We start from the raw sequence: 24,154 nt of genomic DNA, 5'->3' as shown, positions 1-24,154 counted from the left end.
GGGGGGGTGTGGCTGTGACTCACCAGGAAGACAAGGACACTGACAGCAGAAGTTCTGGGAAGTACTCCTTGGCGTGAGCCCTCCCAGAGTCTGCCATTAGCCCCACCAAAGAGCCGGGTAGGCTCCAGTGTTGGGTCACCTCAGGCCAAACAACCAACAGGGAGGGAATCCAGCCCCACCCATCAGCAGACAAGCAGATTAAAGTTTTACTGAGCTCTGCCCACCAGAGCAACACCCAGCTCTACCCACCACCAGTCCCTCCCATCAGGAAGTTTGCACAAGCCTCTTAGATAGCCTCATCCACCAGAGGGCAGACAGCAGAAGCAAGAAGAACTACAATCCTGCAGCCTGTGGAACAAAAACCACATTCACAGAAAGACAGACAAGATGAAAAGGCAGAGGGCTATGTACCAGATGAAGGAACAAGATAAAACCCCAGAAAAACAACTAAATGAAGTGGAAATAGGCAACCTTCCAGAAAAAGAATTCAGAATAATGATAATGAAGATGATCCAGGACCTCAGAAAAAGAATGGAGGCAAAGATCGAGAAGATGCAAGAAATGTTTAACAAAGACCTAGAAGAATTAAAGAACAAACACCTAGAAGAGAGATTGGGATTGACATATATACACTAATATGTATAAAATGGATAACTAACAAGAACCTGCTGTATAAAAAAATAATAATAATAAAATTCAAAAATTCAAAAAAAAAGAAAGAAAGAAAATTTCCAGGGGGTGGAGTCAAGATAGTAGACTAGGAGGACGTGGAATTTGTGTCTCTGCACAACTAGGGCACCTACCAAGCACCAGTGGGGAACCACGGACACCTAAGGGGACAGGAGAAACCCCCAGCGACCGGGTAGGACGTGGGGCATGGGAGGAGTGAAGGGGAAGGAGAAGTGGAGGTGGGACAGGACTGGCATCTCTGGGGGACGGCTGGGGGAGGGGAAGGGATCCCACACCCAAAGGGGGAAACTGGGAGGGCAGAGGATCAAAAGGGAGAATGGCCAGGTTTCCCCTGCCCACTTGGGCCCCCAGGAACCTGCTGAGACTCCGGGCCTGATCCTTTGCCCACCTAGGCCCACTCCAGCCAGGCGGGTCCAGAGGGAGTGGGAGGGAGGGAAGGGGGAACAAATGTAAAGGCCGGACCTCCGGGACTGGCACCGCTGAGGGGTGGCTGGGGGAGGGGAGGAGTTCTTACACCCAGTGAGACCCACGCACTGTTAGGGGTCCAAGCAGTGATGGGAGAGACCCTGGGAGAGATGGGGGCGGTGCAGAGGAACAGAAGGGAACGCAGCCAGCACTTTCCCTGTCCACTTAGGCACCAGGGAGCCTGCTGGGCCCCTGGGCCTAATCCTCTGCCCTTGGAGCCTCCCTCCTGCCGAGCAGAGCCCAAGCCCCACCCCTAACCCCCCACCCAGGGACCCACCTCTACACTCGGAGACCCCATCTGAGACCCCCTCCAACATGCTGGGCCTAAACCCCACCCACACACCCTCACTCAACATGCTGAGACACATATTAATCAAACTATCAAAAATTAAATACAAAGAAAAATATTAAAAGCAGCAAGGGAAAAGCAACAAATAACATAGAAGGGAATCCCCATAATGTTAACAGCCGATCTTTCAGCAGAAACTCTGCAAGCCAGAGGGAGTGGCAAGACATATTTAAAGTGATGAAAGGGGAAAACCTACAACCAAGATTACTCTACCCAACAAGGATCTCATTCAAATTTGAGGGAGAAATCAAAAGCTTTAAAGACAAACAAAAGCCAAGAGAATTCAGCACCACCAAACCAACTTTACAACAAATGCTAATGGAACTTCTCTAAGCAGGAAACACAAGAGAGGAAAAAGACCCACAAAAACAAACTCAAATCAATTAAGAAAATGGTAATAGGAACATACATATTGATAATCACCTTGAATGTAAATGGACTAAATGCTCCAAGCAAAGACACAGACTGGCTGAATGGATAGAAAAGCAAGACCCTTATATATGCTGTCTACAAGAGACCCACTTCAGACCTAGGGACACATACAGACTGAGTGAGGGGATGGAAAAAGATAGTCCATGCAAATGGAAATCACAAGAAAGCTGGAGGAGCAATACCCATATCACATAAAATAGACTTTAAAATAAAGACTGTTACAAGAGATAAGGAAAGACACTACATAATGATCAAGGGATCAATCCAAGAATAAAACATAACAATTATAAATATGTATGCACCCAACAAAGGAGCACCTCAATACATAGGGCAAATGCTAACAGCCATAAAAGGAGAAATCAACAGTAACACAATAATAGTGGGGGACTTTAACACCCCACTTACACCAATGGACAGATCATCCAGTCAGAAAATAAATAATGAAACACAAGCTTTAAATGACACTATAGACCAGATAGACTTAATTGATATTTTTAGGACATTCCACCAGAAAGCAGAAGAATACACTTTCTTCTCAAGTGCACATGAAACGTTCTTCAGAATAGATCAAATTTTGGGTCACAAATCAAACCTTGGAAAATTTAGGAAAATTGAAATAGTATCAAGCATCTTTTCCGACCACAACGCTATGAGGTTAGAAATCAATTACAGGGAAAAAACCGTAAAAAACACAAACACATGGAGGCTAAACAGTGTGCTGCTAAATAACCAAGATACCACTGAAGAAATAAAAGAGGAAACTACAAATACCTAGAAACAAATGATAATGAAAACACAATGATCCAAAACCTATGGGATGCAGCAAAAGCAGTTCTAAGAGGGAATTTCATAGCAATTCAAACTCACCTCAAGAAACAAGAAAAATCTCAAATAAACAATCTAACCTTATACCTAAAGCAATTAGAAAAAGAACAAAGAAAACCCAAAATTAGTAGAAGGAAAGAAATCATAAAGATCAGAGCAGAAATAAATGAAAGAGAAACAAAGAAAACAATAACAAAGATCAATAAAACTAAAAGCAGGTTCTTTGAGAAGATAAACAAAATTGATAAACCTTTAGCCAGACTCATCAAGAAAAAAAGGGAGAGCACTCAAATCAATAAAATTAGAAATGAAAAAAGAGATAAAGAGATTACAACTGACACCATAGAAATACAAAAGTTTATAAGAAATTATTACAAGCAACTATATGCCAATAAAATGGACAACCTGGAAGAAACGGACAAATTCTTGGAAAAGTACAACCTTCCAAGACTGAACCAGGAAGAATTAGAAAATATAAACAGACAAATCACAGATAATGAAATTGAAACTGTAATTAAAAATCTTCCAACAAACAAAAACCCAGGACCAGATGGCTTCACAGGCAAATTCTATCAAACATTTAGAGAAGAGTTAACACCCATCCTTCTCAAACTCTTCCAAAAATTGCAGAGGGAGGAACACTCCCAAACTCGTATTACAAGGCCACCATCACCCTGATACCAAAAGCAGACAAAGATATCACAAAAAAAGAAAATTATAGAACAATATCACTGATGAACATAGATGAAAAAATCCGCAACAAAATACTAGCAAACAGAATCCAACAACACATTAAAAGGATCATACACCATGATCAAGTGGGATTTATCCCAGGGATGCAAGGATTCTTCAATATACACAAAACAATCAATGTGATACACCATATTAACAAATTAAAGAGTTAAAACCATACGATCATCTCAATAGATGCAGAAAAAACTTTTGACAAATTCAACACCCATTTAGGATAAAAACTCTCCATAAAGTGAGGATAGAGCGAACCTACCTCAACATAATAAAGTCTATATACGACAAACCCACAGCAAACATCATTCTCAATAATGAAAAACTGAAAGCATTTCCTCTAAGATCAGGAACAAGACAAGGATGTCCACTCTTGCCACTATTATTCAACATAGTACTGGAAGTCCTAGCCACAGCAATCAGAGAAGTAAAAGAAATAAAAGGAATACAAATTGGAAAAGAAGAAGTAAAACTGTCACTGTTTGCTAATGACATGATACTATACATAGAAAATCCTAAAGATGCCACCAGAAAACTAGTAGAACTAGTTTTCTAGTAGAACTAGTAGAACTAATCAATGAATTTGGTAAGGTTGCAGGATATAAAATTAATGCACAGAAATCTGCTGCATTCCTATACACTAACAACGAAAGATCAGAAAGAGAAATTAAGGAAACAATCCCATGTACCATCGCAACAAAAAGAATAAAATACATAGGAATAAACCTACCTAAGGAGGCAAAAGACCTATACTCAGAAAACTATAAAACACCGATGAAAGAAATCAAAGGTAACATAAACAGATGGAGACATATACCATGCTCCTTGATCAGCAGAATCAATATTGTGAAAATGACTATACTACCCAAAGCAATCTCCAGGTTCAATGCAATCCTTATCAAATTACCAATGGCATTTTTCACAGAACTAGAATAAGAAATTTTACAATTTGTGTGGAAACACATAGGACCCTGAATAGCCAAAGCAATCTTGAGAAAGAAAAACGGAGCTGGAGGAATCAGGTTCCCTGACTTCAGACTATACTACAGAGTTACACTAATCAAGACTGTATGGTATGGCATGGAAACAGAACTATATCAATGGAACAGGATAGAAAGCCCAGAGATAAACCCACGCACATATGGTCACCTTATCTTTGACAAAGGAGGCAAGAATATACAATGGAGAAAAGACAGCCTCTTTAATAAGTGGTGCTGGGAAAACTGGACAGCTACATGTAAAACAATGAAATTAGAATACACCCTAACACCATAGACAAAAATAAACTCAAAATGGATTAAAGACCTAAATGTAAGGCCAGACACTATAAAACCCTTAGAGGAAAACATAGGAAGAACACTCTTTGATATAAATCACAGCAAGGTCCTTTTAGACCCACCTCCTAGAGAAATGGAAATAAAAACAAAAATAAACAAATGGGACCCAATGATACTTAAAAGCTTTTGCAGAGCAAAGGAAACTATAAACAAGACGAAAAGAGAACCCTCAGAATGGGAGAAAGTATTTGCAAATGAAGCAACTGGCAACGGATTAATCTCCAAAATATACAAGCAGCCCATGCAGCTCAATATCAGAAAAACAAAGAAGTCCAAAAATAAATAGACATTTCTCCAAAGAAGACATACAGATGGCACACAAATGCATGAAAAGATCCTCAACATCACTAATCATTAGAGAAATGCAAATCAAAACCACAATGAGGTATCACCTCATACTGGTCAGAATGGCCATCATCAAAAAATCTAGAAACAATAAATTCTGGAGAGGGTGTGGAGAAAAGGGAACCCTCTTGCACTTTTGGTGGGAATGTAAATTGATACAGCCACTATGGGGAACAGTACGGAGGTTCCTTAAAAACGTAAAAGTAGAAATACCATATGACCCAGCAATCCCACTACTGGGCATATACCCTGAGAAAACCATAATTCAAAAAGATACATGTACCACAATGTTCATCGCAGCACTATTTACAATAGCCAAGCCATGGAAGCAACCTAAATGTCCATCAACAGATAAAGAAGATGTGGCACATATATACAACAGAATATTACTACGTCATAAAAAGGAATGAAATTGAGTTATTTGTAGTGAGGTGGATGGACCTAGAGTCTGTCATATAGAGTGAAGTAAGTCAGAAAGAGAAAAACAAATGCCGTATGCTAACACATATATATGGAATCTAAAAAGCGGTACTGATGAACCTATTGCAGGGCAGGAATAAAGAAGCCGACGTAGAGAATGGACTTAGGGCATGGGGTGGGGGGAAGGGGAAGCTGGGATGAAGTGAGAAAGTAGCATTGATGTATATACACTACCAAATGTAGAATGGATGGCTAGTGGGAAGCTGCTGCATAGCACAGGGAGATCAGCTCGGGTGCTTTGTGACAATCTAGAGGGATGGGATAGGGAGGATGGGAGCGAGGCTCAAGAGGGAGGGGATATAGAGATATATGTGTACATATAACTGGTTCACTTTGTTATACAGCAGAAACTAACAAAATATTGTAAAGCATTTATACTCCAATAAAGATTTGAAAGAAAAAAAAAAGAAATAAAATTTCCATTGGGTCTATTTGTTATGGCGAATATTGGGTCTATTTATTATGGCAGTCACCCTACCTGTACCAATATAATTCTCCTTTACGGCGACATTAGAGATGAACATTGGGGAAAATGCTCTTACTGGGGGCTGCACAGTGTATTATTCTATATCCTGTTGGTGGGAGTTTAGGAGCTCAGGGATTTGCCTTAGAGACAGAGTAGTCACTGTTTATAAACAATAAAGTTAATAAAGAATAAAGCCATTGTTTATTAACCTTGGACTTCCTTTGGTAATACAATTCCTGTAAGAACTCAGTAGGCTTCAGGTGCTTCCAGTCAACTCCATGGGCTAACAACACAGCCAAAGATCTTTTCTAGAAATAGATTGTGAGCCTGAGAATTCGTGACTCCATGCCAGGGACTTCTACATGGTGCCAGTCCTCCTAGACCTCAGATTAATGACCTCTGCCCCGAGGCAGTTTAAAACAATAACCTTGGGTAGAAAGGCAATAGGCATAATCCAGTCTTGGCCATCTGGGTTTTTCTCTTCATCAGGCAGAAACAACTTTATAAAAATTGTTTGAGACAGGTCTGGCAGATTACACTTGTCTTTTGGCTCAAATTTACCAGCTGTTGCTAAATCTCCTGCTTCCCTCTTCAAGATAGTTCATCCTTAGTTTTAACTTGTTTCTTTCCCATGGAACTTCACTGAAAGGCATCCATTGATCTTCCTACCATTTCCACTAATACCGAAATCTCCCTAGGTCCATGATCTGTGTTCAAGAGCAATGGATAATTTAACCTATTGCTTCACAGCCTCATAAAAAGAGTTACTGTCTTACCAGTCAGGTTCCTCACTACCATTTACCCAATTCCTCATTTTATGTTCTGTTGCTTTCAGTACCCCACTTCTGGATCAAACAGTACCCCACTTCTGGATCAAACACTTCATCTGGATTAAACATCAGTAGAGTTTTTAGTTGTCAGAATAATAAACCAAATCTATCTGATTTAAGGAGAAATTGAATTTGCTGAATGAATAGTGGGTAGGAATCATGTGGGCATGCAAGACCAGGAGGAGAGGATGTGTCAGGAACAACGGCATGCAGCACATGCAGAACTGTGTGAAAACAACCTGCAGCTCATCCTGCTGATGTCACCAGCATGGAGCACACAGTGCTGTCACTGCCACACTGACTAATACTACTCTAGGAGGTTAATCTGCTGCCGTAGCCCCTGCCACAAGAAATGCTTCTTTGCTATTCCACATTCCATATCCCAGGGTAAAGCCTGGGAAGTCGCATCTCTTTGGGCTGAGCCTAGGTCTCAAGCATGCTCTTGACCTGCAAGGGAGGCTGGGATAAGTGAGGAGCTGTCATTAGTTTCTACCTCTAACTCATAAAATGGGAACTCCCCTAAGTAGAGAAGCAGCCAGAGAGAATGAGAAGTCTTTCCTACTGTCCTTTTAAACAGTTTGAAAATGTGCTATCAAAGCTTCTATTTTCTAACAGAGCATTAAAACTTACTGTTAAATTAAGTCATATTAATTCACTCAGCAAATTCTTTTTTGTCCTTCTCATGTGTCAGCCACACAATTAGTTGATTTTCTGACCTCTTTATGTCTCTGAGAATGAGGATCTCCTTTTCCTGGATTTCATCTCTGATAGATGCTGCCGGGGGCATCCCCAAGATGAGATCCAATCCAGGCCACAGAATATTCCTTCCAAAGCTTAAGCCATCCCTGTCATTGGAAGGTAAGTATATGGACCCTAGGCGATTTCAGTTCTAAACCACTTGGGTTAGAATTTCCTTATAGAAGACACCACCACAACTTCTCAATAATGTTCACATATGAACCCAGAACAAAAGTCATGGAAGGCTTACCCTACCTGTCCTAGGACATACATGAAGCTTAGCCTGAGCCAGCCCTCAAAGCACTTGTCCCCTTGCTTCCTTAAAACCTTGACGCCAGCTAATTCACTGTGCCTCACAACCCAGCATCCTTGTAAAAAAAGGAAACACCTCGGGCCATCTGGTCTCTTCACATTTTTTATATTGCTGATTTTCCGTGTTTCCTTCCCCCGGCCAGCCCCCTGCTATCAAACCGTCTTGCAATATTTTACATTTTCAAGAAATCTCATTTCATGATGATGAAAAATTCCATCATTTTAATCATCTTCAACAGAAGACTCATTACACCTTCCTGATTTGATTTAAACCTGGTTTTCTCCCAAGAATACAATTTCCCTTAGCCGTTTTCACTAAAACCAATCATTCCTCCTTTTCAGCATTAGGCTTTGGTGCATACGTGGGAGTGATTAGAAGGGGAGGGAATCCCGAGGATGGCTGGAAAGCATTGTTCTCCCATCATTGTGTAAATACCCTTTGTCCTGTGAGGGTGAAACCATTCAGCTTGTGTACCCTCTATGTTTCCTCACAGATGATCTAGAAGCTTTCATCTGACTTAAGTTCTTCATCCTTACCCCTTGTCTAGCCATTATTCTAGATGGCTTGGCTGTCCATGAGGACAAGCCCACCATTCTAACATCATGGTGCCTTGTCTTCCTCACCTCAACGTCTGGCAATCTTATTCTACTCTATACACTTGACTGCTCATCCCCAAGGACTGCTTTGGCACTGAAACCTTGAACTTGGATATCCCATTTTCTTTTTTATTTGCGGTACGCGGTCCTCTCAGTGTTGCGGCCTCTCCCGTTGTGGAGCACAGGCTCCAGACGCGCAGGCTCAGCGGCCATGGCTCACGGACCCAGGCGCTCCGCGGCATGTGGGATCTTCCCGGACCGGGGCACGAACCCATGTGCCCTGCATCGGCAGGCGGACTCTCAACCACTGCGCCACCAGGGAAGCCCCCATTTTCTTTTTTAAAAAAATGTTTATTGGAGCATAGTTGCTTTACAATGTTGTGTTAGTTTCAGGTGTACAGCAAAGTGAGTCAGTTATACATATACATATACCCACTCTTCTTTAGATTCTTTTCCCATATAGGCCATTACAGAATATTGAGTAGAGTTCCCTGTGCTATAGAGTAGGTCCTTATTAGTTATCTATTCGATATATAGTAGTGTGTGTATTTCAATCCCAATCTTCCAATTTGTCCCTCCCTCCCCCTTACCCCCTGGTAAGCATAAGTTTGTTTTCTATTTTCTAATCACTGTCTCCTCTTCTAGTATTTTCACCTATTACATCCACTAAATGGATTCTTTGATTGTATTCAGACATTCAGGTGCTTAATCTCTCGATTTTTCTCCCAATTTTGTCCGTCTGTTTGGAGGTTCATTTCCTTCTGCATCTAACCTAAACTCGGGGACCTGATAGTTTACTCTCTTATCTTACTCTCCATTCTCTTGCCTCTTTATACACACCTTTTCCTCCCCAACTTTCCAGGAAAACTCCCACTTTATATCAATCTGTCTACTTTGTCAACAACTCCACTGAGGTCCACGCATTAGGTACTTAATAATATAGAATTAATTAGTTGCACTTCCTGTATTAGATGATATCATTGCCTAAGACCATAGTAGAGCTGAGCATTTTAGCCACCTTTGGGTTACTGGGAATCTCATACAATCAGCTTCCCACGATCGCCAACTCTAAAGAATCTTCCTTGATCTAACAGTGCTTTACTACCAATGATCAATACCAAATTTATTTGAAGCGAAGTAAGTGCACTTATCAGTAACTCTTTTAAATATTTTTCATAACTTTCCTGTTCTAGGATGTGGAAGGAAGGTACTAAGCATCAAAATTGATTCTCCACATCATCAGGGACACCTAGAGTTCATAGTATTGAAGCTGAATCTTGAACTCTGAATAGAAAGTCTTCTGGGAGGGAAAGTGAACAAGGTGAACAATTTCAGGCAAAATTATAGGCAAACACAGAAGGTGTGAAAGCGTATGGTGTGCTTGAGGAAGGGCTGAGGAAAGCAAGCTACATTTTCTAAGTGCCTATTTTTGACGGCCTTGCATAAGGTGCTTTAAATACATTACCTAGCAAGCGGTTCAGGGAACTTGAAAATAGGGAACCTGGGAGAAAAAGGTGATGGAAGGTGGTAAGATGAGGTTGGAAAGTTAGCATGTTGCAGGGTTCTGAAAGATCTTACATGAAATATAAAGTTTTAATTTTACCTATAACTTATGGGTAGTCATTTTAGGATTTTAAACCGGGAATGATGTGATCATATATACATTTTTGGAGGATCAATGATGACTCTAAGTAGGAAGAATCTGAGATGTTTAATGACATGAGCCACACCTCCTTCACTACTTTTCCCCCCCAGCATCTACTACTGCACTTGACATTTAATAAAGAGTTGCTGCAGATGTAAATGAACGAATGAGACTGGAAGAAGAGAGAATAAACCAGAGGTCTTTGCAGCAGTTCAGGTGAGGAAAGTCTGATCTAAGGCTATGATGGTGCAGGTGGAGAAGAGAGGCCAGAAAGACTTGGGGGAAATCAGATTCATGATTTAAGAGAGAAAAATTCAAGATAACTAACAGATTTGATGCCAGGTGATTCACTTCGGTTTTGTAATAATAATTCCTACCCCAGAGGATTTTAGATCATCAAATGTTAATGATCTAATGTATGCAGTACATTATATTAACAATTGAAATACACTTGGGGGTTGTGTTTGACTGTGGGCAAGAGAAACCTCTAAAACCTAGGTTTAAATACATTAGGACTTTTATTTTCTAACATAAGAAAGCTCGAGTCAGTTGTTATATCACTAATGATATAGCATTTTATAATGCCACCAGTTCCTTCTGGTTTTCTGTTCTGCAATTTTTCTTAATGTATGTGTTACAGGCTGAACATTTGTGTGTCCCCAAAATTCCTATGTTGAAACCTAATGCCCAAGGTGATGCTGTTAGGAGGTGGGGCCTTTGGGAGGTGACTAGGTCATGAAGGCAAAGCGCTCAAGAATGGGATTAGCACCCTTAAAAGAGGCCTGAGAAAGCTTCCTCCCATCTTCCACCATGTGAAGACACAAGTTGGCAGTCTGCGACTTGGAAGAGGGCTCTCAGCAGAACCCTACCATGCTGGCACCATGATCTTGGACGTCCAGCCTCCAGAACTATGAGCAATACATTTCTGCTGTTTATAAGCCACCCAGTCTGTGATATGTTGTTATAGCAGCCAGTATAAGACAGTATGGCTTTCACCTCAGAGCCACCAACCAGAGTTGGGTGCATATTCCATAAAGGTCAAAGAGGAGGATCAAAGGGCAAAGGATGTACTCTGGCCGATTGCGTCCCTGTGTGCGGAGTTCCCCAAAAGCTCCACCCAGTGGACTGTTGCTTCATCACGTTGTCCCCTGGTGCAAGTATGACTGGGAAAAGCAGTGTTTTCTTTACACGCGTTGCAAGCCAGAAAACAATCAGTGTTCACTTAAAAGGAAAAAGAGCCAAACAAGCATGAGAGGGCAACTCTTAGCAGTGTCTGCCACAGCATCTAGAAAAGGGAGGTGGGTTGAACAGGGCTTGGAGCCCAAGCTGCAGGCTCTAGAGCCATGCTCTCACCACTGCCCCACACTGCCTTTCCACTAAGGGCAGAGCTGAGCCAGCCCTTTTGCATCACCTACCCCATCCAAAGGTTCTTAACTCAAGGCCATGCATGGGCTTGGAGGGTCCGGGATCCCCCTGAGATTTTATGTGAATGTCTGTCGGTGGAGAGAGGAATTTTCCAGGAAGATGTTCTCAACTTTGACAGGCTCCTCAAAGGAACGTGGGACCCACAGAGCATGAGAGCAAGAGCTCTGCTTGAATAGCTCCCAGTACAAGAGCAAGTGCTGCCACTGTACAAGCAGGCTGAACCTGGCCTGCTGTGCAAAAAAAAAAAGAGCAAGGGAGGTGATATCTTTACACCTTGATTGTTTTGAGCATCTCTGCCTTAGAAAGATTAGAGGTCTTCCTTGTGCTTCTTCGTGGTACTCACAAGAACAGAGGGTTCAAGTTAGTATTAAATTTTAGAAAATTGAATGAAGATGTCACAGAAGAAAGAGCATCTCACTATGAAAGTGTTTATTTCATTTATCAGTAGAGGCTGGTTCATCTCCTTAGTTTTAAGACAGTTTTCTCATTCCTATATGTACCCCAATCTATAGGTTGAAACGGAGCCCAGGACAACCCCTGTGTGAGGGGAAGTTCTTCCACTTGACCGTCTCCAGTCCCAGAGTCTTCCTGCAATACCTTGCTCACTAGTAACCCACTGGAAGTACTGGTATCTCATTTTTGTCCCACCACCAGTGTCGTGAACATAATCTGTTACTCTTTAGTTAGTGTTTCCTTTTATTTAAAAAAATACCACCTCTGCCTTTTTCTTAAAAAATGAGATTATAGATACTGTATACAGTCAGTTGCTGGTCAGTAGTATTTATTGAGTGTCTACTATGCTCCATGTGCTACAAACTTCTCTAGTCCTTTGAATCTCCCTTCCTTTGGGCACAGCACAAACCTAGGCTGCCAGCCTGGACCATCAGACCTAACACTCAGGTCCCTCCTGCCAAAGACTTTAGATTCCATGACCCATAAGCCTCTGGTTATGAGGAAGAGACAGCCAAGAAAGCCTCATGTGTGTAGTGAGAGCCCATTTGAACAGGTGCCATTACAACTGCAGAGGCTGAGAGCTAGGCCTATTGGCAGAGATGAATAAAACCATAAGGTGACTCATGTATACATTCAACTTGATTGGTTGTATCTGTCCTGCAGGAGAAATGGTGGATTCTCTGAAAACAGTACTGTGTCAAGGTAGGTGCTCTTACTTATATATAACTGTCCTTTTTGAGCACCAGTGTCACATCTTACCCATCCTCCTTTTAGTATGAAGCAAAATGATTTAAATGAATGAAGCCACACAATCTTGCCTGGAGATGTACTAAAAAATTAGGCTATATGTCAGGGGAAAGATTTCTACCCATTTGGTCAGTAATTTAACTTCTCCCTGACCTCCATTTAAAGACATATTGATGCCCCGGTTCTTCTGTCAGCTAGTTAAATTCTGGTTTTTCAGTGGTTTATGAAACTGAGGTTGCTTTATCGAGATCAACACTGGAGAATTCCATGTGACTTGAAAACCAACAGCTATATCCCTCTTTTTTGTTTCAGTGAGTGCACAGAGCTTTTAACTCATAATTACTTTAATACGTCCTAAGCAATGAGACTGCAGGTATACAACCTCTCTTTTCCAAAAAGTCCCCCAAATCAGCATCTGGTAATGATGAATGATTATATAATTAGCTTGTACTTAAAGGAGGAGAAAGTTTCTTACCCTTGTTAGAAAGGAATGGCTTACAGGGGAGTTATTCTATTAAAAGTTCAGAGCATGAAAGAGTATCATAGTTGCAACAGATGGGCAAGAAAATAATAAAGATATCTTTACAAATCATTGGTATGCTTTTTTAAGACTTTCTGGCACATTCCTTGGATGTTATAAGAGTTTTTTGTTGCTGTTGTTGTTATAAGAATTTTGATTAACTGGGTTGTGCAATTAACATGCAATATATAGATTTCTCTACGGAAAATAATTCCAACCTACAAATCAAACCTAAGCTAATAGTTGGTGGTTGGTGTTCTCGATTGGGCCAAAAGCCTTAACAAATTGCAAAGAATATGTCAAAAGACAGATTGAGTTGGTTTGCTGAGTTTAGGGAAATGCTTGGTCTGACAGTTAATCAATTGAAATACTTGCAATTGAAAAATTGTGTTACTAATTCTCTTCACAATTTATCTTTCTTTCCTCATCTCTTCTAAATAAAGCCTCAGAAATTACTGCCTTTGCCAATGAAGTGACCCACTTAGCATGCAGCTTTTCTGAAACAAAGGTGACTAACTGGCAAAACTCTTAAGAAGGCTGGATCCTGTTTCTGAAAATCATTATCAGATTTTTTTTTTGAGTTTCCTCCCAATCATGGCATAGGAAAGTTGAAACATGCATGAGTTAAACAACTCTAATAATTTAAAATAAATTAAGAAATTGAGGTGCATATAGACAAATCTTTTGAGAAGAACACAAGATTTTGTCTTATTTCATCAAGAATGGGTGTTGTTATCCCACAAATGAGTAGCTTTGTTTGTTTGATTGTCTTCTCTCACCTCCAGGAATGATTAATTATAAATTATAAATATAAAATCATAAAATAAATTATAAATATAAAATCATAAAATATAACAATTATTCAGAAACTATGCTTCCTGAGCTTATTGTTTTTTTCCCCTACATGGAAATATCTGAGGATAAAGAAGGGACCTTCACAACCTAAAGGGTAAAATATGAAGCCCATTTAATTTTGTATGTTCTGTGCCCCAATTTAAAAGATGATCTACCTATTTGATTTTTTCATGTCCTTTGACTACGTATGTTAGAATGGTAAGTGATGAAAAATATCTTAAAAATGCATCTAGCATAAAAGAAATGTAGAAAATAATGACAAAGGTGAAAAAAGGGCAAAGGGGACTTAAAATTGAGAATGAGACATAAGAAATAACAACCAAATGAATGAGAGCCTTGTTTGGGACTTGATTTGATTTGACTACACACACTGTATAAATGTATCTTTGAGATAATCTGGGGGTCATGAATATGAACTAGCTATCAGATGATATTAAGAAATTACTATTAATTATGTTAGATTTAATAGTGGCATGATATCTATCTATAGATAGACAGATATCATGCCACTATATAAATTATATAAATCAGAGATGAAGAACAAAGAATTTACAGTGGAAATGGCTTAATGTTCAGAGTTTGCTTTAAGATAGTATAGGAAACAAACAAAAAGGGTGGAAGGGTAAAAATAAAAACAAATTGACAAATGTCATATTTGTTCAAGCTGAGTGATGAGTACAAAGGTGGTTTGTTACTTTTTTTGTTTTTTTTTGTTTTTGTTTTAATACTGCCCTTCTGTGGGTTTTTTTGTCCTTCTGCTTTTATTTTTTTGAAAATTTTCCACAATAAAAAATATCATCTAAATTCATTGCCTTAGAAATGAGCAAACACACGAATGGGGAACTCCCTTTCCTTGTATTAGTTGTTTAGTTTAGGCATTCTTTTTAAGGGGTCACTTTTAGAGACCCACACATAAAGCTGCAGTCACTTTTGTCCATGGGTGATTTTATTTTCTCTGTCCACGGTTAGCACGCAATTAGAGGCTGAGCTAATTGTAGTACTGTTTCACTAGGTTTGAATCTGTTCAAGCAACCTAGTATATATTATGGTCTGCCCCAGGCTGCAGTGATCCCGGGGGAGGAGCTAGGGTTTATTTCACTTTCTGGTACCTCAGCGAGGATGTGAAGGGAAGAATGCTTTTCTGTTACCTTTTTTGGTGGGGAAGGCGAGGGGAAGGAATGCCTGGGATCAGGAGCCCCTCCCTGTCTTCACCAGCCACTGGGGGACGCCAAGAATCCCCTCTAACTGTGACGGACTGTTCACCTAAGAAGAGCACCTCCTTTTTGCTGTCAGGTAAGAATGCACAGGGAAAGAAATGCTCTCGGCATTCCTGTAAAGAAACAAGTGATAAACTTCCTTATAGAAACCAAGATACTGCTTCCACAAACATTAATAGACATTATGTGGAGAAGCATGAGGAATGGGTATGTGTCAGATAAGTTTGAGAAGTGCTTGGTTAAATTCGTTAAGCATTTTCTTCCACATGATGTAATATGTAGGTCATACCTTAATACACATGACAAGCCTCCTAGGAAGCATGTTGGGGCAGGGGTGGGAATTGGAACGCAGTAATTCCCAAACTGTTTTGACCACTGACTCTTTTTCCAGGAACACCATGTGAGACTGAATTTCTTGGAACACACTTTGGAAAATGCTGCCCTTGAGCAAACCATTTTCAACTCAAGCCTCAAGTGTACGACGGGCTCTTAGTTTTGGTCTCTCTTTCTTTTTGTGCCTGCCAAAGCCATATGAAAGTTCTTTGGTACATTGAGTTATTGAATAGCAGTGATTTATTGAGGACCTACTGAGGGTCTACCCTCTGCGTGCTGCTGGAGATACAAAGATGAGCAGGACTTATGGTCACCACCCTCAGAAAGTTCTCACGCTACCAGAGGAACCAGACACAATGGAAGCGATCAGGTTCCAGGTTCCCAAGCCATATGAACGTGGCACTTGGCAATGATGGCACAAAGAATGGTGACAATGTGTCCCAAAGTCAAGGAAGCATCCTGTGAACAAGCTGTAGCTGCCACTCATTGACTGCCTATCTGATATCCATGCCTCACTTGCCAACAGTCCCCTTATTTCTGCATCAAAAAATTCTTGTGTTTCCTGGGAAGCTGGCTCTACCAGTGTTAATCTAGTCAGCACCTTCCATCCTCCTGAACGAGGACAAGTTCAGAAGCAGCGAATGGCCTGAGCCGGCCCAGGTAGGACGAATCTCAGGAATTATGCCTGGAATGTTTTGCCTGGTGATATACGGTGGCCATTTCTGCCACTCTGAGAAAACCCCGCCCAGAACAAAGCAGGATATAGAGGATGGCAGAACTGAGAGAAGCACAAGGAAATGAGCCACAGACCTGGGACCAAGTGCATTAAAGCCTACCCTACCTTTTCACTCTTCAGTTCTCTGAGGACAAATTTCCTTTGTTGCTCCAGCCAATTCGTCTTAAGTTTCTGTTTCTTGCGCTTGAAATATCCTAAGTGATATAATCCCGAGCCCAGGTCTTTGCCTTGGCATTCTCTCCAATGAAAATAGCCACTTTCGCAGTGGTTAAGAATCCACCTGCCAAGGCAGGGGACATGGGTTCGAGCCCTGGTCTGGGAAGATCCCACATGCTGCAGAGCAACTAAGCCCGTATGCCACAGTTACTGAGCCTGTGCTCTGGAGCCCACGAGCCACAACTACTGAAGCCCATGTGCCACAACTACTGAAGCCCGTGCGCCTAGAGACCGTGCTTCGCAACAAGAGAAGCCACCGCAATGAGAAGTCCGCGCACCGCAACCAAGAGTAGCCCCTGCTCGCCGCAACTAGAGAAAGCCCGAGTGCAGCAACGAAGACCCAATGCAGCGAAAAATAAATAAATTAATTTTTAAAAAATTCTTAAAAAAAAAAAGAAAATAGCCACCTTTCCACTGACCAGGGCCTACTCAAGTTCTGCCATCACCCTGCATCTTTCCTGGGTCAGCTGAGTTCATAGTACTCCCTCCCTCCTTTACCACTTATTTGCACTATGTTCATTTAGCACTCAAATACTTCTGTGTTCAAACACCCATGCACACACACACACACACACACACACACACACACACAAACACACTCACTGATGTATATGTCCTGTCTCCTAAATTAGACTGTAAATTTTTGAAAATAGAGATGATAACTTATTACGTTGCAGTGAATAAAGTATAAACATTTGTTGAATAGATATTAAAGTTTTCCATTGTACTATCCCATTTCCGTCAGTTCTGAGCACAATGCCTGAGTTATAGCAGAATCGTAATAGTCATCCACATGTTACTTATCAGCTGTCACCCATCTTGGCATCACCCTTGATTCTTCCCAAGAGGCAGGGATCATTCCCCCTCTCATGTGCCTGTAGTATCATCACAGCTATTACATTGTTGCTTTTGTTTATTTCTGAAGCTCTTCCCTTGCTAGATTATAGAGACAGACACCATAATTTCCCATCTTTATCTCTCCATTGCCTTATCAGGTACGTAGTAGATACTTAATAGATCTTGTTAAATATAAATGAGAGTAAATTATTTTATTTCTAGTTCTTGCACTGATATTTAAATTATCTATACTATTCCAACTGGTAAAATAATTCTTCCGTTTTGTTCAAACATATAACAGACATACATAATAGGCTAAGTGGTAAAATGGGCTTATACAGTACATTTCTTTTATTCATTCAGAGACAAAGCGTATTAGCTGAAGAATAATCTTATCAGAAAAGCTTCTATGTCAAATTTTGTACTTCAATAATAATGATTTCTTTCAGGGAAGACAAACTGCTATGAAAGCTCAGCAATGGGCGTGGCTATAACTCAATATGGTAAATCAGGAAAAGTTTTAGTTTTTCCAAACCATAAAAAGAATATATTCCCATTTGACTACCTTCCAAGGATGCTGCAATATTTAACACTGTTATTTATGGAACACAGTAATATGCATTGAGAAAGAACTGTGTAAGCAGCATTCTTGCAAATAATGTTTGGATGAGAACTTCCCCCAGCAAATATTTTCTCCATTATAAAATGTTCAAAAGTATGCAGAGATAAACCGTAATTACTGGAGACTTTGTAATTAGCGTGCAAGCTTAGTGCGATCCATAGTAGGCTAATGGCTGCGTTCACAGAAGGCTGCAACAATCTACTGGAGCTGGGAGACACGGTACTCAGTAGCACAATAACCAATAGAATACTGTCGACCAGAAGGCCAAACTAGAAATAAAAATATTTTGATTGGCTCTGTTTTTAAACAATAGTTAATTTTGCAATTAGTTTTTATGTAGAAACACTACAGTATTTGTCTAAAATATACAGTAATTTTTTACTGTACTACATTTATTTAAGATTGGATATTTTACTACTGAAGTACAAAGTGGGTGCAAATTTTACATAGTGATTTGTTGTAAACACTTCACCATCATAAAAAAGTATGTCTGAAGTGCCTCTTTAATCAGGTACTAGTGATGTAGATAAATATGGCCCTATGCTCTCAGGAACTTATCGACTGTGTAATGTTTATCTTTACTATTCTAGTCTAGGACAGGCAAGATGGAGTCAAGTTTCCCAATAGATTCTACATGTGTGCCAATATTTTTTTTAAGCTACATTGAGCAACAAACTACATACAACAAAATAAATATTTGCTCCTGTGCAGTCAATTATATACTAAGAAATTCCTTATTGAAATCTTTCTCTCTCATCCTCCAGTGTTCCCAAATAGTCTCAGAATTCAGAGCAATAAACTTAAATCAGAGAGGCCTCAGAAACAACGAACGAGACCAAGGATGGAGTGAGGCTGGCAAATGCAGTAACTAGCTCATCAGTAAACATTTCAGTCAGTCAACAATATTTATTTCTGACTTGATCAACCTCATATGGCATCTTACTATGCATTGTGAGTTGACAGGCTTAGTTTAGGGCCAAAGAAGTTTGAGCTGTTGCAGAGAACAGTGGGAAGAGGTAGCAAGAGTCAAGTGATAGCCTTGGAGCTTTCAGCTTGGAATGGTGCTAACACTGGCCAGACTAATGTCTTGGACTCATAAGACCTCTTGAATTTGCTGTAGGTCACCTGGAGTTTTGTAATCAGAAAAGTGATGAGCTAAGATTGTTGCTATGACTCATGATTGATGAAGGACTCTAAAGTACTGAGGTTTTTATACACACTAATTGATACTGTTTCTTTCAAGTGTGCAATCATACAGCGATCACCAGGTTCTTCAAAAAATGAACACAACAAATAACTCAGAAACACAATCCTAATGACCATATTTTCAAAAAAGTTTTTTTCCCCTTGAGATACCTATATAAGAAACTACAATGCTTTAAGATTTGTAAACAGTTTCTTTTGCTGGCATATGTTCATTTTAATCTGTGGCAATTGTAAAATATTTCACTTAAAGCTTAGTAGGTTCAATTTTTCTTCCTTAGCCATCTTTCCCTTCCCAGATATTTATACGAGACCATGAAGACTTAACCAGAGCCCTATTTTCAGATGTGATAGAATGAATAGGTGGGTCCTGGGCTAGACTCCTCCCCAAAAGACCAAGCAGTATTCCTGTATCCTGAGACAGCTTGGGGCAAAGTGGCTGGAAATTCTCAGAAGGGTGATGGTGGAGGGTGCATTAGATGGAGACAAAAAGCATCCTGAGGTTTAGAGACATATCATCTAGTTGATGTCAGAGCTGAGGATATTGGCTACACAGCATCCCATGGTGGCACGTACAGCAGAGAAATTATCTTTTAGTTTTCCACCAACCCACGCATTTCCCACCTTTTTTTTTAAAGTGCCTTTATTTGTTTATTTAAATTACATTTTACCTAAATTAAAAGAAAAATAGTTAAGAAGTATAGTGCTTACTTTGAGCCAGCCATGTTCTAAGCGTTTTTTTCATGTATTAACTTATTTAATAACATTGATTCTATAAGGTATGCACTTTCCTCTTTTACAGATGAAGAAACTGAGGCACAGAGAGATGAAAGAAGTTGTTTAAGGACATAGCCAGTAAGTGAAAGAGCTGAGATTTGAACCCAGGAGTTTAGCTAACTGATCTTGTCCTCTTAATTTCTGCTTTTTACTGTTTCAATGTGTAAGTCTATTAAATGAGACACCATACAAAAAATGAAAAACACAGGACTGCGCATAGAAGATGCTCAAGAAATTTTAGTTCCCCTTATGTTAAAATGTTGCTGTACACCTGAAACTAACACAACATTGTTAATGAACTATACTCCAATATAAAATAAAAATTAAAACAATGTTGATGTATATGTTTACTTCTAGGGAGGGCAGAGTCCGTCATTGCTGAGATTAAGACTGTAGGCTCAGCAGTTAGTCAATCTGGGTAAAATCCTGCCATCTCTTACTAGCTGTGGCCATGTGAAAACTATATAACCTCTGTGTACCTTCCTATCCTCATTTGTAAAATGGGTTTTACAGAGTAGTGATCTCAGAGGGTTGCTGTGGGGTTAAATGAGATATCATGTAAAATTCTTGCACAAGTCTAGGTACATAGTAACCACTGATGAAATTTTGTTGTTAGTAGGGAGCTTATACGGAATGATTTAATACCCAGCATTCCATTGGGAATATAGTGGATAGTAAGTAAATATTGAACGAATGACTGAATAGACATATGACTTAATTAATTTGTCCAAGTTTGATTTGCCCCAGGGATGACTGGGGGCCACAGAGGTTGTATAATATTTTCCTGCTCCCTGAAGGGTGCCAGGATGACTCAGCAAACCCTCATTCCAGCATCTGACAGTGATATGCTAAGCTGCTTGGGCACCATCTGACTTTGACATGATCCCAACTCTGACACATTTCATGGTTTTAGACACTGACAAACCCAAGCCAGGTCAGTCCCAAGGTGCTGAGAGTCGCTGCAGATTGGGGCATAGCCAGAAGAAAATACAGTTATTTAACATTGCTCACGATATGCAATACATGTGACTTTCTAATGAGCTTCCTAAATGACAATAATTCCTTTAAAAAAAGTCTATATAACAAACACAATGTTTACAGTGCTGTCCCTCTGAGGTAGCAGAAGGTCTGGGAATATCTTTGGAATAACAAAAATAGGAAGAGAAAAAGTGGTTTAATATAGTTTTGGTGTTTTGTGTACTTAATTGTTAGATAATTAGTACATTACAAAAGTATATTAATTAGTGTATTCTATTCATGCTGTCATTTATTTGTCTAACAAATACTTATTAACTCCTACTATACGCCAGGCACTATTCTAGGAGTTGAGGACACACTGGTGACCAAAACAGATCAAAATTCTATCAACTATACAACAGAAAATTTACATCAGAATTGCATTACTTCAGTGTCATAATACTTTTCTTAAAATACTATGAAGTTGATAAATTCAATAATGGAATGTTCTATGGCTCTAAATCCCATAGTCTTTACTAAATTGTAAATATAATTGAAAAATGTTATTATTCCTTTAGAAAAATATATCTATGAAATTGTGGTTCAATTGTCGTGCCTGTCAAAAACATGACGGTAAAATCTGAGAAAGTTAACAGGGGCCAATTTCTCTAAACCAGAATTTTGAATATTATTTTCCATGAACTGTTAATAGGTATTTGGCTTAAAAGCAAAAAGTGAATTTCCTGCATAAATAACTTTGAAAATATATCTGTGCTTCCTGAATATCCAAGCATGAAGACTAATACTCAGGATTTCCCAAACCTATTTGATCATGGAACCCTCTTTCTAATGGATCCTTTTGTTGGACAATTTTTTACTGAACGCACTTTGGAAAAAAAAAATATTTGCCAAGACTCCTGTGTAATTTCAGGGCATAAAGGAATTATAGACAATGGTAGACTTGTAAGAGAAAAAAAATTGAAGAACCAATTTTTCATTTGTTTTGTAAGATGAATGAAAGGACAATAAAACTGCACCTGAGATCAACAGTTTTCCTTCCTAAACAATGTCTGTATTTGACACATGTTCCTCTTCACAGCAGTGAGATGCCTCTCTCTTTCTTTTGATGGCAACGGACACATCTGCACCTCCCTTACTCCATGGACCTGACCTTGTATGTGGAACCACCCCTACTCAACAGCTGCCTTTCAACTTCCTCCATGTCAGTCACCCTCTTTTTCTAGGCTTGTTCACACAGAAGACTATTGAAACAAAAAGTTGTTTTTGCTTTTGTTTTGGAATAGGTAGTGTATTTACATGGTTCAAAATTCAAGAGGTACAGAAGAGTGAAAAATCCCTCTTCCAAGTCAGTTCTCCAAATACCCGGTACAATTAATGTTGCTAACTTCTGGTGTATCCTTCCAGCAATATACAAGCAACATATGCATGTATATTTTCTCCACCCACCAATGTCTATTATAATACTTTTCACACCTCTTTTTTTTCCCTTAGCAAGTTATATCAGAGATTATTTTTGACCAGTCCCTGAGGAGTTTCCACATTCTTTTTTGCTTACTGTGTGCAAAATATTCCACCAAACACTTCGTGCCATAAGTTATTTAACTAGTACACTACTGATTAACATCATTATTTCCGATATTTTGCTATTGTATGTATGTAAATATTGTTGCAAAGAGTAACCTGGTCACATTCATCATCTCACATCCTTGAGAGTATGTTGGCCATATGCATTTTAAAGCATTTATCAGTCAAAGTATATGCATCAGTAATTTCATAGATATTGTCAAATTCTTCCTGTGGGAGGTAATAACAGGAGTTGTAACAATACACACTCCCACCAATAATATTTAAAAGTTCTTCTTTCACCTACGCCCATGACAGCACTGTACCAAACTTTAAAAAAAATTTTTTTAATTAATTAATTTATTTATTTTTGGCTGCATTGGGTCTTTGTTGCTGTGCGCAGGCTTTCTCTAGTTGTGGCGAGCAGGGGCTACTCTTCGTTGAGGTGCGCAGGCTTCTCATTGCGGTGGCTTCTCTTGTTGCGGAGCACAGGCTCTAGGCCCTCAGGCTTCAGTAGTTGTGGCTTGCGGGCTCAGTAGTTGTGGTGCGCGAGCTCAGTAGTTGTGGCTCGCGGGCTCCGGAGCACAGGCTCAGTAGTTGTGGCGCACGGGCTTAGTTGCTCCGCGGCATGTGGGATCTTCCCTGACCAGGGCTCGGACCCCTGTCCCCAGCACTGGCAGGCAGATTCCTAACCACTGAGCCACCAGGGAAGTCCCTGTACCAAAGTTTTTGATCTTTGCAAATCTAATAGGTGAAAAAGATATCTTAGTATAAATTTGGAATTTATCCCTTGAAGAAGCAATAGGGTTTTTTAACTGAAAAAATTTTATAGAAATCATTCAAGAATATATTGCATATTTCTCTAGCCCTCTTGTACAACTTATATACAAGTTAATCCTTCTAATGGTCCTTTGACGTTTAGCTGTCATCATAATGGACAAGAATTCTGTGCTCTAATGCGGTGATACATTAAAGGGTAGTGAGGCCTAGAGGCTTTTTGCCAGGAGTGGGACTGGTTTCTGAATACTGTGCCTCTATTGTTTTTCTGGCTACTTAATTTCTTTCAGCTGTGGCTTTTTGTGTACGTGAATATCTTCTTGGCTTCTAATCTGGTTCCTTAATTAACATTTTATCAACTGAAGGAGGGCATGAAAGATGTTCCTAGACTTCAAAATACTAACTTCTAATAGCTCCCATTTATTAAGTATCTTTTGTGTTTCAGGTAGATGTGTGTATGCATTATCTGATTAAATCTTTATAGAGACCTTAGCGGTAGATATTATGCCTTGCATCTTACTGTTAAATTTTACTGATAGGCTATATATATATGGTAGAGTTGGGATTCATTGTTCCAATGGCCATATCAACTCTCTCCTACCTCCAGAAGAAAAGGTATTAGCTTTGTGACAACTGTTTT

The sequence above is a fragment of the Orcinus orca genome, chromosome 18, assembly GCF_937001465.1.
Source record: "Orcinus orca chromosome 18, mOrcOrc1.1, whole genome shotgun sequence".
Classification (NCBI taxonomy): Eukaryota; Metazoa; Chordata; class Mammalia; order Artiodactyla; family Delphinidae; genus Orcinus; species Orcinus orca.
This window is presented reverse-complemented; position numbering follows the sequence as displayed.